Source organism: Chelonia mydas, chromosome 10 (genome assembly GCF_015237465.2).
Source record: "Chelonia mydas isolate rCheMyd1 chromosome 10, rCheMyd1.pri.v2, whole genome shotgun sequence".
In the NCBI taxonomy this organism is placed as follows: Eukaryota; Metazoa; Chordata; order Testudines; family Cheloniidae; genus Chelonia; species Chelonia mydas.
Window position 1 is genome coordinate 21,897,151 of NC_051250.2, and position 25,035 is coordinate 21,922,185.

A 25,035-nucleotide genomic window follows, 5' to 3' on the forward strand; every position below is an offset into this window, starting at 1 on the left:
CATAAAAACTCCTTTGATCTTATGTATTACTACAGTAATGATGCTTTTGCTTAGTTAGGACAGTCTTTCTACTGCAGCAGTCTGTGTGTGGAACAGAGGTATCACCTATGGTGGAAAAATTAATACCATGTATCATTGCTCTTTATCATTTCCTATAGACCTACACTAATAAAAACGGAGTACTTGTGGCACCTTAGAGACTAACCAATTTATTTGAGCATAAGCTTTCGTGAGCTACAGCTCACTTCATCGGATGCATACTGTGGTAATAGCTATTACCAGCAGGAGGGGGGGGGGGGGAGGTATTTTTTCATGCTTTGTGTGTATAAAAAGATCTTCTACACTTTCCACAGTATGCATCCGATGAAGTGAGCTGTAGCTCACGAAAGCTTATGCTCAAATAAATTGGTTAGTCTCTAAGGTGCCACAAGTACTCCTTTTCTTTTTGCGAATACAGACTAACACGGCTGTTACTCTGAAACTAATAAAAACCAACATGTCGTAGTACTTAAAGAAATAAAGACTATTAACTTTAAATCTCTTAAGTCTTTTAACCTCTCCAAGCTCATCATCAGAAGCAAGCTCCCCACAGACCAAGACACAAAATCAAAGCAGCACCAGATCCTACCAGAACAACAGAAAACCTTCAGACATATCTATACTCCCCCATGTCACACCTTTCAAGATCCATGGGTGCTACACATGCCTATCACAAAATGTGATGTACCTCATCCCGTGTATCGAAGGTCTCAAAATAACTATCTGGGTGAAAACAATTAATGACAAAAATACCCTATCACCCATGTGCAGACACTTTTCACAAAGCAATCACTCCGTATCTGACCTCTCAGCCTTTTGTCCTCAATGGCCAACTACGCAACACCTTCAGAAGACAAGGGGGACTTAAATTCATAACTCTGCTGGACACAAAAAAACTATGGACTTAGGATATGTCTATATTTAAAATGCTGCAGCTGCACCACTGTAGCACTTCAGTGTAGACTCACTAAAGCATCAGGAAGGGTTTGCCCATCACTGTAGATAATCCACCATCTCAAGAGGTGATAGTTAGGTCCACAGAAGAATTCTTCCACTGACCTAGCACTGTCTGCACTGGAGGTTAGGCTGACATAGCTACATCTCTCCAGGTGTGGATTTTTCACACCGCTGAGATACACAGCTATGAGGACCTACGTTCCCAGTGCAGACTGGCCCTTAAGAGAGAGACTGTTTTATAGCCGAGTACAACTTGTAAAACACTGCTGCCTTCTAATATTCCATTCCCCTATGACCGCAGAAGTGTTAATTGCCTACTTCATTTTAAGTGATCTCCTACAACATCTCCTTATGCTTAACAATCTGTCCCACCTTGTATTTAGCTTGGACACTCTAGTTTCCTTCTCCAGATGAAAAGCTCTATGAAGCTTGAAAGCTTGTAAGAAGTTGGCCCAATAAGGTATTATTTTACCCACCTTGTTTCTCTCATATCCTGGAACCAGCATGGCTATAACAATAATACAAATTTTAAATCCTAACCTTTTTAGAGATTAATTTATAGATCCTTAAGCACATTTTCTATACTGAATCTTAGGTAAAATGCTTGTATTTAGGAGCTGCAGGGCCAATATCCTCATGAATTTCTTCACTTACTGTATTTCCTCAATTAATTGACATTTGTGACGTTTTATTAACCATAAAGCGATTATTCTATATCCTATCAGCGTGTGGTCACTTTAATGGGACTAGGATTCAGGGCTGTTACCCATTCTACAACTGTGCAGTGCCTTAATTGGGTATTCATATCTAATATTGAGATACTCAGTTCACCACTTAGGCACATCAATGCCCATCTCCCGTGCCTCTGCACCAACATGAGCGTCCAAATGCAGGATATGGGTGTCAAGGTTCCTTCCCCACTCTGAACTCTAGGGTACAGATGTGGGGACCTGCATGAAAAAACCCCTAAGCTTATTTTTACCAGCTTAGGTTAAAACTTCCCTAAGGTACAAACTATTTTACCATTTGCCCTTGGACTTTATTGCTGCCACCACCAAGCGTCTAACAAATATATAACAGGGAAAGAGCCCCCTTGGAAACATCTTTCCCCCCAAAATCCTCCCAAACCCTACACCCCCTTTCCTGGGGAAGGCTTGATAAAAATCCTCACCAATTTGCATAGGAGAACACAGACTCAAACCCTTGGATCTTAAGAACAATGAAAAAGCAATCAGGTTCTTAAAAGAAGAATTTTAACTGAAGAAAAAGTAAAAGAATCACCTCTGTAAAATCAGGATGGTAAATACCTTACAGGGTAATCAGATTCAAAACACAGAGAATCTCTCTAGGCAAAACCTTAAGTTACAAAAAGACAAAAAAAACAGGAATATACATTCCATTCAGCACAACTTATTTTATTGGCCTTTTAAACAAAACAGAATCTAACGCATATCTAACTAGATTGCTTATTAGCCCTTTACAGGAGTTCTAACCTGCATTCCTGCTCTGGTCCAGGCAAAAACACCACACAGACAGAGAGAACCCTTTGTTCACCCCCCTCCCCCGCCCCTCCAGCTCTGAAAGTATCTTGTCTCCTCATTGGTCATTTTGGTCAGGTGCCAGCAAGGTTATCTTTAGCTTCTTAACCCTTTACAGGTGAAAGGGTTTTTTCCTCTGGCCAGGAGGGATTTAAAGATGGTTAGCCTTCCCTTTATATTTATGACAATGGGCATCACATTTAGGGTGCTATGCTTGAAAAATGTGTTGTCAACAAAGGAGAGAAATAAAAAAAGCCATTTCCAGCTGGCTCATCCCTGTAGTTTAACTCTACAGACAAGTACTGTATTATATTATATCTAAACCTGTTGTGTTACGTCACAAGCAATAGATTTGATGCCACAAGATCTTAACTGCCTCCTAAACTGCGCCATTGACTACAGTGGGATTTGAAAGACATTCAACACCTTGCAAGACAGGGCCTCATATATGTTCGGTCATATATTTGTGATACAATTATATAAAATTAACCCACGCAGGGGCATAAAAAAAAAAAAGAAGAGAGTTACCAGTTTCATAACTGGTATTCTTAGAGATGTGTTGCTCATGTCCATTCCACTGTAGGTGTGTGTGCTCGCCGCATGCACCAGTGCCAGAAGTTTTTCCCTCAGCAGTATCTGTAGGGGACCGGCTCTGGTGCCCTCTGGAATAGTGCCCAGATGGCATGGTATAAGAGGCACCACCGGCTCCCCCTCAGTTCCTTTTTGCCAGAAACTTCGACAGTGGGGAAGCAGGGCGGGTCAGGAATAGACGTGAGCAACACATCTCAAAGAACACCAGTTATGAAACAAGTAACTGTCTTTTCTTCTTTGAGTGCTTGCTCATGTCCATTCTATCGTAGGTCTCCCTCAAGCAGTAATACTGGAAGCGGGGTAGGAGTTCATGGATGTGTCTGTCGACTGCACCACAGCTCTACCAAATCCAGCGTCATCCCTGGCCAGCTGGGTGATGGCGTAATGCATCATGAATGTGTGTACTGATGAGCACGTGGCGGCCCTGCAGATGTCTTGGATGGGGACATGCGCTAGGAAGGCAACCAAGGACACTTGTGCCTTTAGTATGGGTGGCGGCTTGATCTGCGCCAACTCATAACAGGTCCAGATACACAAAGTGATCCCGTTAGAGATCCTTTGTAAGATCACTGGCAGGCCTTTCATCCTGTCTGTGGTTGCGATAAAGAGTTGGGTCAACTTGTGGAAGGCCTTGGTCCGCTCCAGGTAGAATGCTAGGGCATGCTGGACATCCAAGGTCTGCAGCCTCTTCTCCGCAGTTGAGTATGGCTTTGGATAGAGAACTAGGAGAAAGATATCCTGGTTAACATGGAAGGGAGGAACGCCGGGTGGGGTCGCAGCTGGACCTTGTCCTTGTAGAAAACCGTATAAGCGGGCTCAGAGGTGAGGGCTTTAATCTTGGAGACCCGTCTCACCGAGGTAATGGCTACAAGGAAAGCTTCTTTCCATGACAGGTGTGAAATGGAGCAGAAGGCCAGGGGCTCAAAGGGAGACCCTGTGAGCTTTGAGAGGACAAGGCTGAGGTCCCATTGAGGATTCGGGTCCCAGAGCTGCTCTAGTCCTTTCAAGAACCAGATGGACATGTCATGTGAGAACACCAATTTGCTCCGGACCTGCTGGTGCAAAGTCGATATGGCTGCCAAGTGCACCTCGATGGAGGAAAGCATGAGGCCTTGCTGTTTAAGATGGAGCAGGTAATCAAGGATGGACTGCACAGACGAGCGTGTCGGGGAGATGCCATGCTCCTCCGCCCAGCAGGAGAACTGCTTCCACTTTTCCAGGTAAGTTGCTCTGGTGGAGGGTTTTCTGCTTTTCAAGAGAACCTGCTGTACCCGGCTAGAGCAGGCCCTTTCCTCTGGGTTCAGCCACTCAGCAACCAAGCCATCAGGTGGAGGGAGGGAGGGAAGGTTCGGGTGCAGGAGTTATCTGTGGTCTTGTGAGAGGAGATCTGGACAGCTGGGCAGCGGCCACAGGGGAGCCATGGCCATGTCCGTGAGCGTGCCAAACCAGTGCTGGTGAGGCCACACCGGGGCGATTATGATGACTCTCGCCTTGTCCCTTTTGACCTTTTCTAGGATCCTGCTGACCAATGGAATCAGTGGGAATGCGTATAACAGATCCCCTTCCCACGACAGAAGGCAGGCATCATAGAGGGAGTTCCTGCTGAGGCCCTGGAGAGAGCAGAATTACTGGCACTTCCTGTTCTGTTTGGTGGCAAACAGGTCTACTCGGGGAGCTCCCACCTTTGGAGGAGTACCTGGACAACCTCCGGATGTAGGGTCCACTCGTGGGAAGAGAAGAAGGACCTGCTGAGGCGATCTGCCAGCGCATTCCGGACGCCGGGGAGGTGTGATGCCTCAAAATGGATGTCGTGCTGCATGCAAAAGGTCCCACAAACTGAGTGCTTCCTGACAGAGAGCTGACAACGGGTTTCCCCTTGCCTGTTAATGTAGAACATCGACGCCATGTTGTCCGTGAGTATCCGTACACTTTGACCGGAAGGTGCAGCAGGAAGACTCCGCAGGCTAGGCGAACTACCTTGAGTTCCCTGACATTTATGTGCAACGTCAGCTCCTCTGGAGCCCATGCCCCTTGAGTCTGCAACATACCAAGATGCATTCCCCAGCCGAGGTCGGAGGCATCTGATATCAGATAACCTGAGGGTCGTGGACTCTCAAACGGAACTCCTTCCTGTACCACCCTCGGATCAGTCCACCATTGCAGAGAAGTGAGTATCTTTGGTAGAATCATATCAACCTGGTCCAGATGGTCTGTGGAGGGGGTGTAGACTGTTATCAGGCACTGTTTGCGGGGGTTCACAGTTTGAGCCTCGCATGGTGAATGACATAAGTACACATCGCCATGTGACCCAACAGCCTGAGACAGACCCGGGCCAGGGGCAGGGGATATGCAGAGACGCTGGCAATGAGACTCACCATCTTCTTGAACCTGTCCTGTGGCAGAAATGCTCTGGCACAGGTGGAGTCGAGGACCGCTCTGATGAATTCTAACCTTTGTACCAGGACTAATGTTGAATTGTCCTCATTTATCAACAGGCCCAAGGCATGGCACATGATCTGCAGCATTGAGACGTCGCACTGGACTTGATACCTGTAGCGGCCCTTGATGAGCCAGTCGTCGAGGTACAGGTAAACCTGGATACTCCAACGCCTGAGGTAAGCTGCCACCACTGCCATGCATTTGGTAAACACCCTTGGGACTATACCCAGACTGAACAGGAGCACCACGAACTGGTAGTGAGCGGGACCCACCATGAAGCGGAGGAACTGCCTGTGTCCTTAGAATATCTATACATGGAAGTACACATCTTTAAAATCAAGGGCAGCATACCAGTCTCCCGGATCCAGGGAGGAAATGATGGAGGACAGGGAGACCATGCAGAACTTCAACTTCTTGAGATACCTGTTGAGGTCTTGCAGGTCTAGGATGGGTGTCAGACCCCGTTTGACTTTGGGGATTAGAAAGTACCGGGAGTAAAACCCCTTGCCCCTGTACTCTTGAGGAACTTCCTCCACAGCCTCCACTTGCAGAAGGCCCTTTACCTCCTGCGTGAGCAGGGTCCCTGAAGAGGGACAGGAAAGGGGTGAGGGGCGGGGGAAGGGAGACAGAAAGAAACTGGAGGGTATAAACCTGCGCCTTGGTATTGAGGACCCAACAGCCTGAAGTTATAGGAGGCCCAAGCGGCGAGGAAAGGAGACAGGCAGTTGGAGAAACGCAGGGAAGCAGGATCCAGGATACAGGCTGGTAGGTCACCCTCGGGCACACCCTCAAGTTCGTTGCAGGTGGAGCTCTACTGGGCAGAGGATGCTGGCTGGTGACCTTGCCAGTGTCTGTAGCCCCTGCCTTTTTTACAGGCAGGTTCCAATCTGGGTTGGCTCCCAGAACCCTGGGGTTGTTGCAGCTTGACACGCTTTCTGGCCAGGCCGTAGAGGCCCAGCGTCTTTAGCATCGCCCAGGAGTCCTTTAGCCTGTGTAATTTCATGTCTATTTGTTCAGCAAACAGAGCCTGGCCATCAAACTGTAGGTTCTGAATCAATTGTTGGACCTCCATCGACAGACCCGCTGAGTGCAGCCAGGATGCCCTCCTCATTGAGATGGCTGAGGCCATGGTTCAAGACACCGCATTTGAGGCCGCCTGGAGGGCCGCTCTATTGCCTTTCCCTCCTCGAGGATCACAGAGAACTCTTTTTTGGGGTCCTCAGGCAGTGAATCCTCGAACTTGGCCATGGACTACCACATATTAAAGTCATAGCAGCCACGCAGGGCCTGGTGGTTGGGCACTCGCAGCTGGAGGCTTGAGAACAAATAAATCTTTCTTCCAAAGAAACTGAGCCTCTGAGTCTTTGTTTTTAAGGGGTCACTCCTGGTTGGCCCCATCTTTCCTGTTCATTAATGGCAGAGACCACCAGGGAACTTGGGTGAGGGTGCATGTAAATATATTCAAAACTTTTAGCAGGCATATAATACTTGCATTCTGCCCTTTTGGAGATAGGGGGCAGCGACAAGGGCATCTGCCACAAGGACTTGGTGATCTTTGCCACCCCCTCATGCAAGGGCAAAGCCACTCTGGCTGGGGCCACCAAGCTGAGGATATCAAATAGGGAATCCGAGGGTTCCTCCAGCTCCCCAGCATGAAAGACCCAAGTTCGAGGCGACCCTCTTTAGAAGCGCCTGATGGGCCTTAGCATCATCCTACAGAACTGGATGAGGGAGCCCTGTAATCACCTAGTTAGGCAAGGATGAGGAGTCACAGAGGATATGCCGCTTCCAATGGCTGCTCGGCTGGTCCCTCCATGGAGCTGGGTGGACCTGAGGGGTCTTTTCCCCAGAGCCCTCCACATCGGGGGGTGGGCGGGAGACCGTGGCTGATGGTTTACCTGAGGCCCCCGAAGCTGACCTGAGCCCTTGCAAGGGCTGTAGAAACCCCCAAGGGACAGACCAATGGCCCTGAGGCCACGATGCAATGGCAGTGCCGCCGGCAGACTGGGTACCGCTGCTGTGGGGCCTTGACCCGCTGGTATGGACTCCTGCTCGGTACCAGAGTCCGAAGAGGAGGGATCACATACAGGAGACCAGGACAGTGCCCACTGTTCATCCTGGTCATGACTGTGCCGATCCCAATGCTGCAATGGGGATCTATCAGATCATGACGAGTCCCCGCACTGAACTCCCGGAGACTGACTGCGTTCAACAGATCGGTGATGGTGGCCCAGCGATCTATGCCTCACACTTCTTGAGCGGTGCAGATCCATCGAGCGGGAGAAAGCAAGTCAGCCATTGAGGTGGGGAACATCGACCCAACCCTGGCGACCCATACTGGCACTCCGGCGACCAGTAGCAAGGCTCTTGGGACCGTTTGCTTGGGTCCCTGGATCAGTGCTGCACATTAGGGGAGCAGCTAGGTCAGTCCTGCTACTGGGGCTGCAGGAATGGGCGCACCTCCATGAGTCAGGCGATTTGCGTCTTGAGGCCAGCGAGTGGTGCCCCAAGTCCAGAGACTAGTGGGGGCTCCGTCGGGCCAGCCTCCCCATGTCCGAGGCCTGGCAGCTCCTCACGGGCGACTGCTGGTGGGACACTCCTTGTGGAGGGGAGCAGTGCCTCACTGATGGGGACCGCTGGAAAGGTCCCAGCACAGGTTTGCCCTTACAACAGGGCACTGCCGTGGCTGGTGTGGGCAGCACCAGTAACACTAAGATATCCTGTGTTGACAGTATGTCCAGGTGCCAGAGGCCTGTGTCACTGGCTGATATGGGTCTCGCTCAGGCACCTCAGACAGCTACTATGAGGATCACTGATGGGCATGATATTATTACAGCAGTCACAGGATTTGAAGCCTGGGGATTGGGGCATGCCCCATCCCTAGGCTGAGTCCCATCCGGGACTAACTAAACTACACTAAGGGAAACTATTAACAACTTAACTATTTACAGGGAAAAGTTTCTATCAACGAATTGAGAAAGAGAAGGCTTGCCGAAGCAAGATGATGTTCCAGCACCATCACTGATGGTAAGAAGGAACTGAGGGTGCGGGGAGCCAGCGGCGCCCCTTATACTGCACCATGCAGGCGCCTCTTCAGAGGGTGCTAGAGCCAGTACCCTACGGATACCACTGAGGGAAAAAACTTCTGGCACCGGTGCATATGGTGGGCATACACACCTACAACTAAATGGACATGAGCAAGCACTTGAAGAAGAATTCAGACACATTATTCCATACACCTAAGATGTTTTAAAGTTTAAGTCTTCAAATTTAGACAGAAACTGAGCAATTAAAAATGCTATTTCATATCCATTTACAACAGAACCAAACAGCACCAGCAGAAAAGCAATCTATCTAATCCATTAAATAAAAAAATTCTGAAGGAGAAGGAGAGGTTACTCAACTTGCGCAGTAACTGGAATCCTTTGAGACATGTGTCCCCCTGGGTGCTCCAGTTCAAGTGCACGTGTCCCATGCAGCTTTGACCTCAGCTTTTCAGTAACAGTGCCTGTTCAGCCCTGGGTACTCCAGACTTCCTCGCTGTTCCTTCTCTACCACGAATTCTTATGAGATGGAACTCCAATGCAGAGTGGAAGAAGGACAGGTACTGGAGCACCCAGGGGGACACACCTTGAAGATGATCAGTTATTGCACATGGTGAAAAACTTCTCTTTCAAGTAGTGTCCCTATGGGTGCTCCACTTCAGGTGACTCCCAAGCAGTATCCCGATAATGAGGAAGGAACTTCAGAGTTGGGTCTAACACTAAAGACAGAATTGCACTGCCAACCACAGCATCTCATCTGGCAGCAGACCCAGTGTCTGGAGAAAGTATGTATTGCTGCTCTACAGATTTTAGCCACTGGAACATCTTTCAATAGCGCCACAGAAGTAGACTGGGATCTTGAAGAAAGGCCTAGCACCCCAGAAGAAGGTTGAATGTTGGCAGCCTCATATCAAGAGATAATACAGCCAGAGATGCACCTTGAGAGTCTCCAAGTTGAGATTGTGGGTCCTCTGGATCTGTCCACAAATGAAACACACAGCCTGGCAGTCTTACTAAAAGGTTTGGTTCTGTCCAGATAGAAGGCTAACACTCTTCTGGCATCCAAAATATGGAGAAAAACTTCCTCCCTGGTCTGGTGTGTTTTGAGGAGAAAAACTGGAAAATGAATAACCTGGTTAATATGTAATTAAGAAGATGCCTTCAGTAGAAATTTAGGATGTGGTCATAATGAAACTTTCTCCATGAAAAATACTGTAAAGGGAGAGGTCTCCCATTAAAGCCCTCATTCCCCCAGCTCTTCAGGCACAAATGATGACAACCAAGGATGCCGTTTTCATGGATTGATGAAGAAGAGAACAGGTAGCCATTGGCTTAGAGGGAGTGTCATGAGACAATTAAACACCAAATTTGTAATTTTATAATCCCATACAAAGGTTGTTTTTCAGAACTGTGGGAAAAGGTTCATCAATCCCTTGATAAATATTGCTGTCACAGGGTTAGCAAACACTAAGAATCCCCCAACAGAGTAATAAAAGCTGGTATAGCTGCCACGTGAACCTTGACAAACTGCACGGAGAGACCTGACCTTTTCAATTCCAGTGGATAGTCAAGGACTGCGGAGACAGAAGAATGTACAGGTGAAATCTCTTCCATTTTTGAAGATAAGTATTTTGAGGAGGTATCTTCCTACTGTACTTCCTATACTTCTGCAGAACAGGAGGTCTCTATTCCTGAGAACCATCGAGTAACCAAGCTCTGAGACAAAGAATTCCTAGGTTGGGATGAAGAGTCTGAGGGAGTCCTGAGACAGTAGGCACAGAATGGACAAAGACTCAATGCCAGAAAAAAAGCAAGGTGATTAAGGTTAGGGTACCAGACTTGTCTCAGCCAAATTGGAACTACTAAAATGGTCCTGTCTTTGTCTTGTTTGATCGTGTTCACTCTCAAGATCAAGTGTTGGAGGAGACCCATGGAGAATACCCTTCATCCAAGGCAACAGGAAGGCATTCCCTAGTGACTGAGTACCCTATCCTCTTCTGGAACACAATTTTATACAGCTCTTGTTGGTGACAGTGGCTAAGAGGTTCACTTCTGGGAACCCTCAAATCAGAAAAATGTGTTTGAGAACCTGCACGTATGGCTACCACTTGTAATCTTGGGATAAATGCTGCTAAGATCATTGCCTGTAGTGTGTTATATGCCTGGGAGATAAGAAGCTGAGATGAGGATGTGATGGGCTATTCACCAGTTCCACAGCTTTACATTTTTCCTTCCCTTGAGATCTGATGTAAAACATACAGGCCATGTTGTCTGTCATGACCATGACAGACATGCCCCTGATTAACAGTTTGAGGAGGCTGATGTGCAAGAGACACTCCTGAGACATCCATTTGCCCTGAACAGTGTGTCCCCCTAGGTGCGCCTTCCATTCCCTGAAGGGACACATCAGACATTATGATGATGGTAGGAGGAGGTTGGGTGACAGGAACTACTGTACAGACCTGGGATGGGTTGTTTCACCAATTGATTCCAGTACTCAGTGAGGGACAGTCAGAGGCATGTCCAAGTTAAGATACGTTAAAGGGGTCTAACTTTTCAGAGCTTGGGTGCTCAGCATTTTCAGAAAAATCAGGCTCCTTTAACATATCTCAAGTTGGGCTCCTAGAATCACTAGCCACTTCGGAAAATCTTGTCTATCGTCTCCAGAATAATTCAGCTCAAATATACTCCAATGACTTGTTACATTTACTGCATTGTAAACAAGTAGTGCAGTGTGTTTTATAACAACAAGAAGGCTTTTCTCTTATAGGGGAGTGTTTTCAGTAACAGCTCACATTTTTCCCTCAGAGGTAAGCTGGAAATTCCCACTTTTAGCTACAGAGGAAACATTCATTCCAGCTAACGTGGATATCTCAGGGGTAAATGATGTGGGAAGTAAGAGACACCACATCTGACAAGCAGTAGTTAGATCTGCAGCAGCACGATTAGTCACCTATTGTGTTAGAGAAAGCACCTCCATTGCAGAATATTATGCTGGCTCATGCCTGAGAAGCTGATGAGCCATGCTTACAGGAAACAAGGTAAGTTTTGGTATAGGTTGTAATTGATCAAGAACAAACTAACCAGGTCTGAAAAGTAAAAGTTATAAAAAACTCTTTTCAGTTGCTTATTACATTGCCAGTTTTTAATCATTTGGACTGAAATTTTCCATACTGGGCATCTGCCTTGGGCTGATAAATATATATACACATTTAATTCCAGCAAAAACCATTCAGCCATTTTCAAAAATTATGTTAGGGGAAAGAAATATTGTTTTACTCATGTTAAAAAAGTGTACAACCCTTTCGTTAACAAGCTGTAGCACATCCACCCTTTGTAGAGGGGACTTGAAATTTGGCAAGGGGTTCCGATGTCAGGAATGTGACTTTTGCAATCCCAGATCGGGGCAAGCTACAAGTCTGTGAATTATCTCAGATCATATATACTCAGCAGAGACTTGTCAGAGTTCTTCAGATAAATTATCTGTGCTTTCAATGCCCTACCTAAGAGGCCCAATAGTATAGAAGCGAAGAAACAGCCTTGATTTTAATCTAGAGGGGACATGAGCTGGACTGTACAATTGGTGTGTGTAGTGAGCTAAATGGGAGGAGAAGGGAATGGGGGACTGGTAGTTGGGGAGGGAGGTGGCGGAGGCAGACAGAGCTGAAATTGGTTGAGAAACCCTATATGGGGTGGGGATGCAGGAAGAGACTGGGTGGAAAAAATAACGTGTGTCATGTAAATAAAGACAGTATCATAATTCATATGCACAAGGGATCAAATTAAGGTTGTATAGGGAACCTTAAGTCTGACATTCTCTAAACTTTTAGTGCTAGACTTAGCAACCGTAACACTCTTTTCATATAGGTTTTTTGTGTAAAATTATATAGACAGATTAGAAGAGGACTGGGCTTTTAATTAGCCAATTTAAGCAATACATAGCTATATCCCCCACCCACCTAATTCTAGTGCCTTTATGAACCCGAAGTGTGTTCTGTGAACTGACTAAATAACTAAACCTTTGCTAATGGGATTTTTGTTTTTCTTCCTCATTTCAGTCAATAAGTCAGGAAAACTACCTTCCCCCTTGAATACCTCACCATTTCTATAAATGCTAGTAACCTTATTCCCAACAGTATCAACCATAACTTTGCCATTACCCATTCCCTTATCTGCCACTCTGTAGCACTGGACTCATGCAGCACTCACAGTTCTAAGCCAAGATTGTGAGGGAATGTGTAAGCAGCCCTGAAAATATAGGTAATTTTGAGACTTCAAAAGAACTTTTGGGATGAAACTGGAAAAAACAGCTGACACCATCTATTACATTTTGTTTAAATAGGTTTTTCATGTAAATGAAAATCAGACCCTGTGTACTTTTTTTGTTTCTTTGTTTTGGTTTTAATATTATAGTGGGATAGTAGCACCATTACAGTAAAGGTTGAGACTAGCTTATTATTTATTAATCTATTGTAGTCTTTTCTCTGGGTTAAACACCTACTTTCTACAGTGTGGCTGAGATGGGGGTGCTTTGTGTAAACAAATTACTATTGGAACTTTTTTGTGTAATTATTATAGGCCCCATAAATCTATGTAGAGAAAGCAGAAATAACACATTTCTCTTCTTTAAAAAAGGGAAGAGGGCAAAATCTGTCAACAATATCCTAGGGAGAACTACAAATTTTATTAAGTATTACTCCAACTCCACAGTTAGCAGCAGCTGATTTTTTAAACTTTTATTCTTTGATGTTTGACATAAAGGTAAAGATATTAAATTTGAATGGAAACTGAAGTGCTGAAAGCTGCTCTAAAGTTACAGCAGTTTCAGAACTCTCATTAACTGGAATGATTATTTCCACCAAGACAAAACAAAGTGTAAGAATATCCCAAGAAACTGAGTTTGTTTCCTCCAATGATAAAATATTTCATAGAAGTAAAACTAAAAATGGTAAATTGCTACCAAGACCTGGTAAATCAGACAAACAAGAAGATTTTTATCCCAGACACTCATAAACTTAACGAGACAACTTCAAAAAAGACAGGACATAGATCACTCAGATTCTTTTAAAAGATTTATGTAAAGCTGTTTTGTAAGTATACCGTGAGGATGATAAATTCCCTTTCTAAAAATCAGTTTCCTACAGTTAACTGAGCAAAACAATCAAATATCAGCTGGGAACATCTCCTCTGAGAGAATCATAAAGCTCATTAAAGGAGGACACGGACTCTTACAAATATTTACCTTTTTAATAAACCCATAATAAGCCTGGAGTTTTGTGTTGCAATTAACGAAGGTGCCATCATTCTTTACACAGGAAGAGATTTAATGGCAAGTAAAAGTTCTAAGCAAATGATCAAGGTAAGACAATATAAAAATACTGTAGTTGTGCCAAAATCTTAGTGATATGTCTATGTAAACTATTTATCTAATGGTGAGTAGAGGACTGGGAACCAAGGCCTGGATCCACAAAGGGATGTAGGCACTGCAACACTAAGCTTCACAGTGCCTAACTTCTATTGCCTAGAAAAATCACAGGAACAACACTGCAATCCACAAACCCTGAATTAGACACCTAGGCTCACTATACAACGAGTGGGCAGAGAGAGGCACCTTAGACTGAGATCCACACAAACTGAGGAGCTGCCTAAGCTAGCCAATGAGAGGAACCTATATCTGCTTGGTGATCCACAAATGGGAAACCATTTCCTAGAGCTTGGGAGCCTAAGCAATTTCTTCCAGAGTTAGATGCCTGCCACACTCCACACAAAATGGCAAGAGGAAGTGGAGTAAGTGGGAGAAAGGAAATATCACTAACTCCATTTTACAGATGGGGAACATTGGGGGGAAAGGGGGAGAAAGAGAATATATATATATATGACTCTGTAGTCCAGGTGCGGGTAGGGCACCCATTTAGGAGGTCCAGTCTCCCTTCTCCAATCACTCTGATTATTTATCCATAGTGGCACATCTTCAACAGAAGAGACTGAAGGAACCCTACATCAGAATATCACACAGCTCAGTGATCACAGTGCTCTCCTGAGAGGTGGGAAAGCCCTGTTTAAATCATCTCTCCCCATAAGGTATAGGGGGGAATTGAACCTGAGTCTCCCACATCTCAGATGTGTGCGCTAACTACTAGGGAAAAAGTTTTAAAGTGGGCAGTTGTGGCAGCAGCACCACTTGCTCCACCCAGATTTTGAATGGGATCTGATCTGTTAGGCACCGCTGAGCCTGCCTACCAGAGCAGGCACCACGCACCATTTAGGAGGGCAAATGCCCATCTTTACCTGGCTGAAGATCGCTCTGGGACTTAGGTAGGACATAGGTGTCTGGACGCTTAGACTGATGCATGTGCCCACAGGCACAAATTTAGGAATTCAGTGAGTTTAGGTGCCTACAAGATTCAGCAGGAGTTTTGTTGATCACAGTGGAACCTAATCCCACATTTAGGTGCCTAAGTCCCTTTGTGGATTGAGGCCCAAGACTTCTCAGTTCTGTTACAGGATCTGCTACTGTCTCATCCTGTGCCCTTAAAGACACTGAACCCAAAATTTTCAAACTTGGGTGCCTTCATTTAGACCCCTAAATAAATCTCTAATCCAGCAAAGCACATACGCCTTGCAGAACTTTAAGTACAGGCTTAAATGGTTTCTCCAATCAGCACCAAAAGAGTCAGTACTTTTTTGTTTGTTTTAAGAGGTGTCAAACTCCTACTGACTTCACGAGCAGCTGCAGTTGCTTTGCTCCTCCTGAAAATCAGGCCGCTTATTTAGGTGCCTATATGCAGATGTAGGGAGCTAACTTTAGGTATCTCTATTTCAAAATTTCAGTAATAACTTCTCTGTGCATAAATGTTGTCACCTGGAAAATAGGGATAATACCCATATGTCTCAAAAGGGTGTTACAATACTTAAATAATTAATGCCTATAAAGTTCTTTAAGGCCCTCTAATGGAAGGCAAAAAAATATAATTATTGAACCTCATACTCTGACATCAAACGTGACTATTTGAAGGAGACACAGAAAGACCACAACCATGGGCCTCAGTCCATTAATGTTGTCAATAACATTTCATTAAAAATGTCCCTAAGTGACTGTTAAGTCTCTCTCAGGATCATGCTTTGTAGCAGTACTAATGAAGACACATTTTTATTTCTGGCAGTGTTCCGACAGAGTGGGTTAAGATTATATAGTCACTCACTGAATGTTATCTCGTTAAAATAAAAATCAATCAAAATAAATATGAAAAGTTTCATTTGTAATAAAATGACTTGGTTCCTTGGATTTTCATCAGATGAAGCAGAATGACACATTAACTAGTAACTGAATTAAGTGGAAGGCACTGTGAAATGCACGACAAGTGCATCACTGGTATGAAATGTCTCCATGAATGAGGAGTACAGAGAGAATTAATGAGTGATGCTTGCAAGAATAATTTTAGAAAAATAATCAGACCTCCCAACATTCATATACACAGATAACACAAATATTAGAGACAAATTTGAAGGAACTGTGCCAGACTCTTAATCACACTTATAATTATTAGCATATTAGACATCCTGACAGTATACTTCAAATTAATCTGGTAAAAGTATTTCCATTCCTCACTACTCATGTCCACATTGGTTGAATAAAGTGGAAAAAATATTTTAATGTGAGATGTACATATTCTAAAACATTTCCCCCCCCCTCTAAGTGAGCCTACTTCACATTTTGTTTGTGAACAATTAAAAGGTTTTGGTACTCAATAGATTGGGAGTTAATTTCCAGCTCTGCCACAGACCTCCTAATATAATGAGATACGAAGCAGAGAGTAGTTAAACCGTTGGGGGACTGATGAAGCTAAGGGAGTCTGCCCCATTCAAACAGCAAAATTCCTTTTGTTCCTAGTGGACAACAAGCAGCACAGGAGCCTCTGAGGCTGCTACTAAAGCTGCTAAATTGCCACAATCACTAAAAATAGTTAGGAACCTACAGGTGGGCTAGCAAGATTTCCAGCCCTATTTGAAATTCTCCTGTGACCAGTCCAGATCCAAGATGGAGGGAGAAGGAAAAAATTGCCAAAGAAAATGCAAATAAAGTAGGTCTTGCCAAAAGTGCATTTACAAAAGGTGCCTACAAGATTCAGCTGGAGTTTTCTTGAATCTCCTGATCCGCTTTATGGAGGTAGAAAGACTGGATGGGCATGATCAAGTCAGCAAACATGAGCTGGAGAAGCTTTCAGAATATATGACTCACTTACAAATATCTATACACATATTTTTCAGAAACAAAGTATAAGTATTTCCAGTAAAAGATTTATAAAGCTTTGTTGTCTAAACAAGAACCCAACAAAACCCTGTTTCCTCCTCTCTGCTGAACCCTCCAAACCCAGTATAGGGTGTTTATCGCAGGCTCAGGGAGAAAATATTTGTAGGAGCCTCTTGTTTAAAACATGGGCAGTACATCACTGAAACCCAGACATATCCACAAATGTATTAACTTAGACACTCAGTATTTACTCAAAAACACTTGATTTGTGGCAAGTCTGCCATGCTTTCTTACTGGATATCCACCATCTGAATATAAGCTGGGGGTCAAGACTCTTGACAGGACTGCCTGGCACATAAAGAGGTATCAGAGACAGTACTTGAGACCATATTAGTCACGCATATAGGATATCTTATTCCTGAGCATACACTAATAACTCTCTTTAATCTTCCAATATAATCAAAACTGCAGTTATGACATGTTTTGTGAGCAAGATATATCTGTTTTGTGATTGATTGCTATCTGATAATTCATTAGTTCATGATGCCTTAATGATACTAAAGGAACACAAACTTCAATGTGTATACAAAACATTTTTCTTTTAAATGAGATATTTTATCAACAAATCTTTGTCTCATCTTTCTGAAATCTGAAGTTTAAAGTGCAAATCAACTCAACCTCCCTGGAAAACAGAATGAAAAAGAACATGTCACAAAAATCATATGTTAAGGCAGTTAAATATCAGTAAAACAATCTGGAAAAAACAAACTATGCTCCAGAAAGTGCTTAGAACCTATTCCAAACCTTGCTGAACATCTAGATTAGTTCCGAAATGTTACTGTTGGCTGTTCATTTGCTTCTTTCCATTCATAAACACTCCATAAACATATGCTACTTACTTAATGTTTATATCGGTATATTAAAGCTTTATGAATTATTATTTATATTACAGTAGCAAGGCCCCAATATCACGGAGTAAGGCCCCATTGGGCTCTGTGCTGTACAAACATGTAACAGGAAGTCAGTCCCTGTGCCAAGGGGCTCACTCACGCTCTAGGCTTATGCCAAGACACGAGCTGCAACAAGTAGGTAAAACAAATGTGGGTGTGGGCAAGACAAGTAACAGTGAAACAAGCATGTTTTATAGGTGACAGCTTGCCACCTGCCTAAGCATTGCCAGACAGCATTGTTTTGGAGGTTTCAGAGCAGAGATAAGTCTTCAGGAAGCATCTGAAGGAGAATAATATGGTGGCTTTATGGATTTTGTCAAGAGTTTTTTTCTCTCCATGAATAAGAGGTGACACGGAGGAATACAAAAAGGTGTTAGTAGGAGAAGTGGATTGGTGACCTTTCCTTTTTATTCCAGAATCAGCTAGGCATTGCCCGGGTTCAGCTTTAGACAGCATCCACACACTGAGAAAACTGCTTTAAAAACTCATCCTCTTCCACAGGAATGACTTTATTTTTAAAAAAATCAATAAGATGCAAATTTAGTTCATACCTTCTCCTAGTCACAACTGCTTCTCAGTTTCCTTCTTTGGGAAAGCTCAGCCTACAGCCTAGATTCTCTGCCCCTTATATCTGGATGGAGTGCTGAGATATGAACAACAGACTCAGCAAAAGCCACTTAACATTTTCCCCAGTAGTATCAACACTTTAAAAATGGTAGGGGTGTTTCAAGCAAGCACTAAAAGCCTGTTACACTGCTGTTTAAGTTTGATGTAAAGCAGTGGCTCTCAACTTTTTCAGACTACTGTATCCCTTTCCGGAGTCTGATTTGTCTTGCATACTCCAAGTATCACCTCACTTAAAAACTACTGCTTACAAAATCAGACATAAAAATACAAAAGTGTCACAACATGCTATTACTGAAAAATTGCTCACTTTCTCATTTCTACCACATAATTATAAAATAAATCAACTGGAATATAAACATTGTACTTACATTTCAGTACACAGTATATAAAGCAGTATAAACAAGTCATTGTCTGTATGAAAATTTAGTTGGTACTGATTTCGCTAGTGCTTTTTACGTAGCCTGTAGTAAAACTAGGCAAATATCTAAATGAGTTGACGTACCTCCTGGAAAATCTCTGTGTATCCCTGCTTGAGAACCACTGATGTACAGGAACTCTAGAACTTGATGTCATCTGCATCTGCTGGCATTTCAGCTCATGTCTCATGAACTCTCCCAACAGCGACTTACAGATGTTGAATAATATGACCTTACAGGACTATACAGGTAAGGGCTTTGGTGACATAGTAACAACAGTCTAACAACCCTCTGTATTTGGTCTGAGAGGAAGGACTGTTCTTGGTTATCTATTAGACCACCCCAGACACAGGTGATTGTCTCTGTAAAATAAGAAATACATTTTTTAGAATGAAAAGTAGTATGTTCTGAGGTTCAGTGCAGGCACTCAGTTTATGAAGTGAAATACACTCTGAAAAGAAAAATACAGCTATTCCAGGAATTAATAATTATATATACACACACATGCATGAAGTTTTGTAGTAGGATGGTAAATTAGTATCTTGCTTCTTGTAAACACTGTACTTGTTTCTTATAATTTTCCTTTTCAATTAATGGGACAAAAAACTCAGTTTAATCACCTTAAGAAATTTAAAAATACATATGTGGCATTTTTAAAGACTAAACAAGTAATAAAAAGGTTAGAGGATTAATCTATACGGATTTGTAAAATCAGGGGCGAGGGTTGTCTTTTTTGTTTGGCTTTTTACTTTTCAGCAGTTTTGAAGAACTTTGGAAGGCACACATGAATTCTTGCTACACATCAAGAAAATTAGTACCTGGATGATTTTTTTTTTTAATCCGCAGAACACAGAAAAATGCTTGCTTTTTTTATTTGCAAGAGATTTCAAGTAAGCTATTCATCATCCAGTGGAACATCATCATCTTAAATCTAGTCTCATTTAAAAAGCCTGAACTGGTTTAGTGGTTTCAGAAATCCAACCTCATGCACATGTTCAGGACGAACAACATTAGCAAAGAAAATTTCAGTAGTGGAAAAATCAACATCAAACATCTAACAGTGAAAGTTCTCATTTTAATTCTGAATTATACAACTGTATCCCCCAGAATACAGTGATTTTCCTGTGCAGAATCAAGAAAAAAAAGAAACTATTGTTAGCCACTTTAGCATTTCCTGAAGAGTATCTTGTAAGGAAAACAATGCATCACATAGAAAATGGATTTCTACCAGCAAATGAATCCCAATTCAAATCCTCAAAGATTAGGAAAAAATATTTTCCAAAATTTAGCTTTGGGGGGAAAAAGGATGAAATGTATTTTCATGTTGTTAAGAATTCACTTGCAATCAAAATTGGAACATGTTCTGTAACAGTTAAACAAGTTTACAGAGAGGATTCCATTATCAAAAAGAAACCACTTCCAAACCAATTCTCACTGATATAAAAGAAGCACAATGGAAAGAATAGCATTGATGACATTTACAGATTTCCTTTAGCATACAGATTTTAATATAAAACAGAAACATCACTTGGCTCACTGGAAAATTCCTCCTACTCGGACAGAGTCCTTAGAAAAAAGATTCCAAAGGCTCCTTCTTCCAATCACTCCTAATTCCAGTGATTCCAGCAATGGGAACTGCAAGAGACATATCATTTATTCCAGAACAAGTTAGAGATCAGCCTGAATGGCATATTAGAAAGAAAAGTATGGATCATAATTGTGCTTTCCCCTTACAGACACAGAAACCTACTGATGCCTCCATGCCAAACCCATCTAGGATAAGCAGAGTAAAAAAAGAAACAGTTTTGGAAAACGTAAATAGTTTACCATTCAACAATGAAGAAACTAAATATTTCCTTGAGTTCCATGTAAAAAAGAAAATAATTCAGAAAAAAATGGAGAACTTCCAAAAAAAAGTAGCAGAATCATTAAGAAAATGTATGCTCCTAGCACTACAGTTCCAAGAAGAGATCATGGCAGGAAATACAGGAAAAGCCCAACATTAACCCTAGTAAATATTCTCAAGTTCCTGGATATAAATTTCCTATTAGATGTAAGATCTGTAGTCACGTATCCAGAAGAAAGAGAAATGCCACAAACCTTTATTCTCAAATCACTGAAATCAGAAAATTAATAAACTTGCTTCACACACTACTGTGAAATCACTAAAACTTAAATCAGGAACAATTCCTGCAATGGCTAGAATAACCTTCAGAGCAGTTCATCTTCACCTTTAAAAAAAAGGGAAAAAAAAAAACCACCTCTGATTCCTTATGGTAATAAAACAAAAAGGGTTTAAGGACCCTTACTTACCATTTATAACCCAAGATGCTCTTTACTTTACAGAACTTAATGTAAAACACAATATCTTGTATTCCTCTGGAGAATTCCTTCAGCACATACTGAGTCTATGAAAATGATGATACCCAAGGCCCCACCTGCACTTGCAGAAATCCAGCCAAGTGGTGCTGTAACTATCTTAAGAAAGAATGAAACTTCATTTATTTCTACATTACTATGGAGGAGAAAGCTACAAATGTAAAAAAAAAAAGAAAAGAAAAAAAAGAATTACTATCCAGCTGCAGAACATCATTGACTAGACAAGAGTCAGGAACTCATTCATTTCACCTGTGCCTCACTGAGTTTTTATGGAAAGATTACCAGAAGCATATTTAGAGGTAACTCTCATAGTTAATGATCTTTTCTTAAACACTAAGCAAAATCTTGAAAAAGATGTGAAGATGACCACTATATAGCAACACTGGAGTACTCATGACATTAATACTGCACAACAGCCCATCAAAAAAATCAAGAAACGTGCAAAATGAAAAAGTATCCAGAAAAATCCTTTTACTAAAGAGTGCCTGTCAGTGCACTGGGATCCCAAGGAGATCATGACAGAAAAACAGAACATTCAAATAAAACTAACAGAACAGTTACCTACCCTGTGGCTTCAATTTTAAAAAGAGGCATCTATTTAGAGCTAGAAATGAAGGCAGAGAAACTTAACGTGTATCTAAAACAGAAATTAAAAATGAATTTGAGATTACCACCAGAAGACATACTAGAATTTTGCATAATTAACAAAGTTGTGGACAGAAAAAGTAAAAAAAAATTCTTCTAATCAAAATCCGAAGTTCTGCTCCCATGCTCAGCAGAAGATAGAAGACTACACACACACACTCAAAAAACAGGGTCCACAAACAGGACTGTCCATTGGACTCTCCAAAAACATGTTATGGAAAAGAATGGATTCAAAGCTCCCCAACTAATAAAGATTGAGAACAAGTACAATATTAAGAGGTCATGTCAGAAGTAAATGCAGTAAGTGCAATTTGGTTTGGCTTTGCTCTCCCTCTATTGAAAAAAGGTAATTTAAAACAGAAAGGAGTACCAGAAAACCTAAGAGGTATACCTTGTCATCTTAAAGACATACAGGAATTTAATCCTTCAAAACTTTAACCCTGAGAGACAAAGCAAGTATCTTAACTTCCTCCTACCATATTTCAACAACGGTTCAACTTTGAGCTCCCCAGTGCAGCACACACAGCAGAATTAAAGGATATAACTTCTTTGTGACATCATATCATATAAGAAATGACAATACCAACAAAAGCTAGACCAACGAAGGATAATGATTTAAACAGCATTTAAAAAACATTTAAAAAAACTCCTTAAATTCATCAACAAACAGCTCTTTAACTAGATACCTAATAACAGCATCAAAATACTCAAATAAGAGAGTGGATTGACTTAGGACATCAAGCCACTGTTTTGTAACCAGGTCAGATGACTTTCTCTAGGCAAGATGAAATTTTCTATTTTTACATTGGTCATTAAGACATGTATTATTTCACCTAAACACCACTTTAACCATCATTTCATCTTGGATTATTAATCTCTCCATGTTATTCGAAGTAACTTTACAATATAAAGGTCTCAGCAAACACTGAAGAAATGTATACAACATTTCATATATCTGAGAAGCCAAGTCATGTACACAAAGCATAATTCACATAACACACCCACCACACATACACGCACACACTCTGCTGCTACCACAACAAAAACATATGATTTACCAGCTCACCACAGAGGGCATAAAAAAGGGCAGCAGAGCAGCCTAAAGACAGAACTGTACATGTACCACAAGACAAGGTTCCAGTCAGTAAGTCTGGGGCAGAGAATGGCAGGAAGAACCAGGTGGGCCACATGTGGCAAGCACAACAATCTAAGATTACCTATTACAGTTTGGGCCTCACCTGGTACCATAAGGATCAGGCCAGAGGGATCAGAAGGAAGTAACCCTTCACCTAATTGGGATCACTAGCCGCACATGTGCATCCCTAGTCACAAAAGCAAAACTTATCACCCCCACATACTTCATCACCATATCAGGGATGCTAAGAGCAATCCATATATTTAAGGCAAAACCAGCATCTTCATTAGGGGAAGGATTCTCTCTTGGTATCTAGAGTTGATTCATTGCACCAGAGTCCACACCATGCTATGGAACTGTAAGTTAGCAAATGAACGTGGCTGGATGAAAGATGCTGCAAAAGAAAAAACTCAGCAGAGGATTGGGTCCATTCAGGTCATTACTAATGTCTCAGTTGTGGCTTTCCCTGCTGGGCACAGTCTCAAGAACACACCAGAATGTAGACTGATCCACCTTTCGTCAAATCCTCACTGGGGGTTCACTTAATTATTTTATTAACTGAGCTATCCACAGTTGAATATGCCTCATTTCACCCTACATTTCATACAATAAGTTCATGCAGCTCTAGAACTACTATGGCAAACTACAAAACTGAAACAGATTTGTTCTTTTACACTTAGAAACTCCAGCTAAGGTTAGGGCCCCATCATGCTAGTTGCTGTACAAACATATTAAGAAACAGCCCCTGCCCTAATAAGCTTACCTGCTAAATAAGACAAAGAGAGGGGGAAAAGAAAAGGAGTACTTGTGGCACCTTAGAGACTAACCAATTTATCTGAGCATAAGCTTTCGTGAGTCTCTAAGGTGCCACAAGTACTCCTTTTCTTTTTGCGAATACAGACTAACACGGCTGTTACTCTGAAAAGAGAAGGGAAGTGATTTGTCCATGGTCACACATATCAGTGGCAGAGCCGAGAATATAATTCAAGTCTTGAGAGACTCAAATCAGAGCCCTATCATTAGGCCACACTGTCTCACTGTTTTTTGCTACAGTATCCTGTAGGTTTTGAATTATTATGGTTTCTCTTTGAAGGAAACTTATTGTGATAAAGTAATGCCAATGTGTGCAATTCTTTTCTTCACTGGACAATGAATCAGTTCTTCATTTATACTATTATTTTTGAGGACAGCAGGGATTCAGGATTCATACACCAAGAGGGCAAGGAAGGTTACTCTTGAACATAGGCGATCACTACTGAGACAGCTTAATTTTGCTTAGACTCATTGCACCAGGTAGACCCTTTTGATTTTATCTGGCATCAGCAACCAGAAGGATCATACATCACAAAATTAACCAAGGAAACCACTTAACTTGGGTGTCTGGGATAATTCTCCTCAGAGGATTTAATGGGATCTCTCTGGGTGTATCTACACTGTGTCTGTGAGCGAGCCTCCCTGCCCAGATCCACACTTAAGAACACTAGCTTAAGAACACAACCTCTGCTCACTTGAAACAGCTGTACAGATGGTGCTTTGACGTAGTGGCTGACGCTGGAGCTCAGGCTCTCAAAGTTTCCCCAGCTTCCGAGCCAAATCTTCAGTGTCTACACAGCTATTTTTAGAGCACTAGTGTGAGCCTCATTACCAGAAGCCCATGGACCTGGACTCGGAGGCTCACTCACACAGGGCATGTCTATGCATCATATGAGGAGTCTGAGTAGAGTAGCAAGCCTGATTGTCAATTTATCTTCAGAGATATGCTTAGGGGACATCTATGAAGGTGGTTTTCAAACTGCGGGTCACGACCCAGTACTGGGTCGCAGCATATAAGGCACTGGGTTGCAGCGGCTCTGGTCAGCACTGCCAACCAGGCTGTTAAAAGTCCCGAGAGTGGTGCTGCCCGGCTAAGGCAGGCTAGTCCCTACCTGTTCTGACACCGCGCTGCGCCCTGCAAGTGGCCAGCAGTAAGTCCAGCTCCAAGGTGGGGGGCCACAGGGCTCCGCACGCTGCCCCGAGCACTGGCT

At 42.7% G+C, this 25,035-nt stretch overlaps 1 protein-coding gene and 1 long non-coding RNA gene across 6 annotated transcripts in view; one reads left to right on the forward strand and one right to left on the reverse strand.

The window, feature by feature from the left end:
* MRTFB (myocardin related transcription factor B) overlaps positions 1 to 6,905 on the forward strand; it is a 224,818-nt gene extending 217,913 nt beyond the window's left edge. For 3 of the 4 annotated variants that reach the window (XR_006284264.1, XR_006284263.1, XR_006284265.1), the window contains 3 exons: positions 4,019 to 4,345; positions 4,640 to 5,292; positions 5,621 to 6,905. The gene's annotated coding sequence lies outside the window, so the exon portion shown is untranslated. The remainder of the gene's footprint in view (positions 1 to 4,018; positions 4,346 to 4,639; positions 5,293 to 5,620) is intronic. The other variant, XR_005227203.2, reaches the window with a different exon arrangement.
* The window catches only part of LOC119567265, a 48,002-nt gene extending 23,074 nt beyond the window's left edge, over positions 1 to 24,928 (reverse strand). For both annotated transcript variants that reach the window (XR_005227209.2, XR_006284270.1), the window contains exon 1: positions 18,939 to 24,928. This is a non-coding gene — a long non-coding RNA (uncharacterized LOC119567265). The remainder of the gene's footprint in view (positions 1 to 18,938) is intronic.
* Between the last annotated feature and the right edge of the window lie 107 nt (positions 24,929 to 25,035).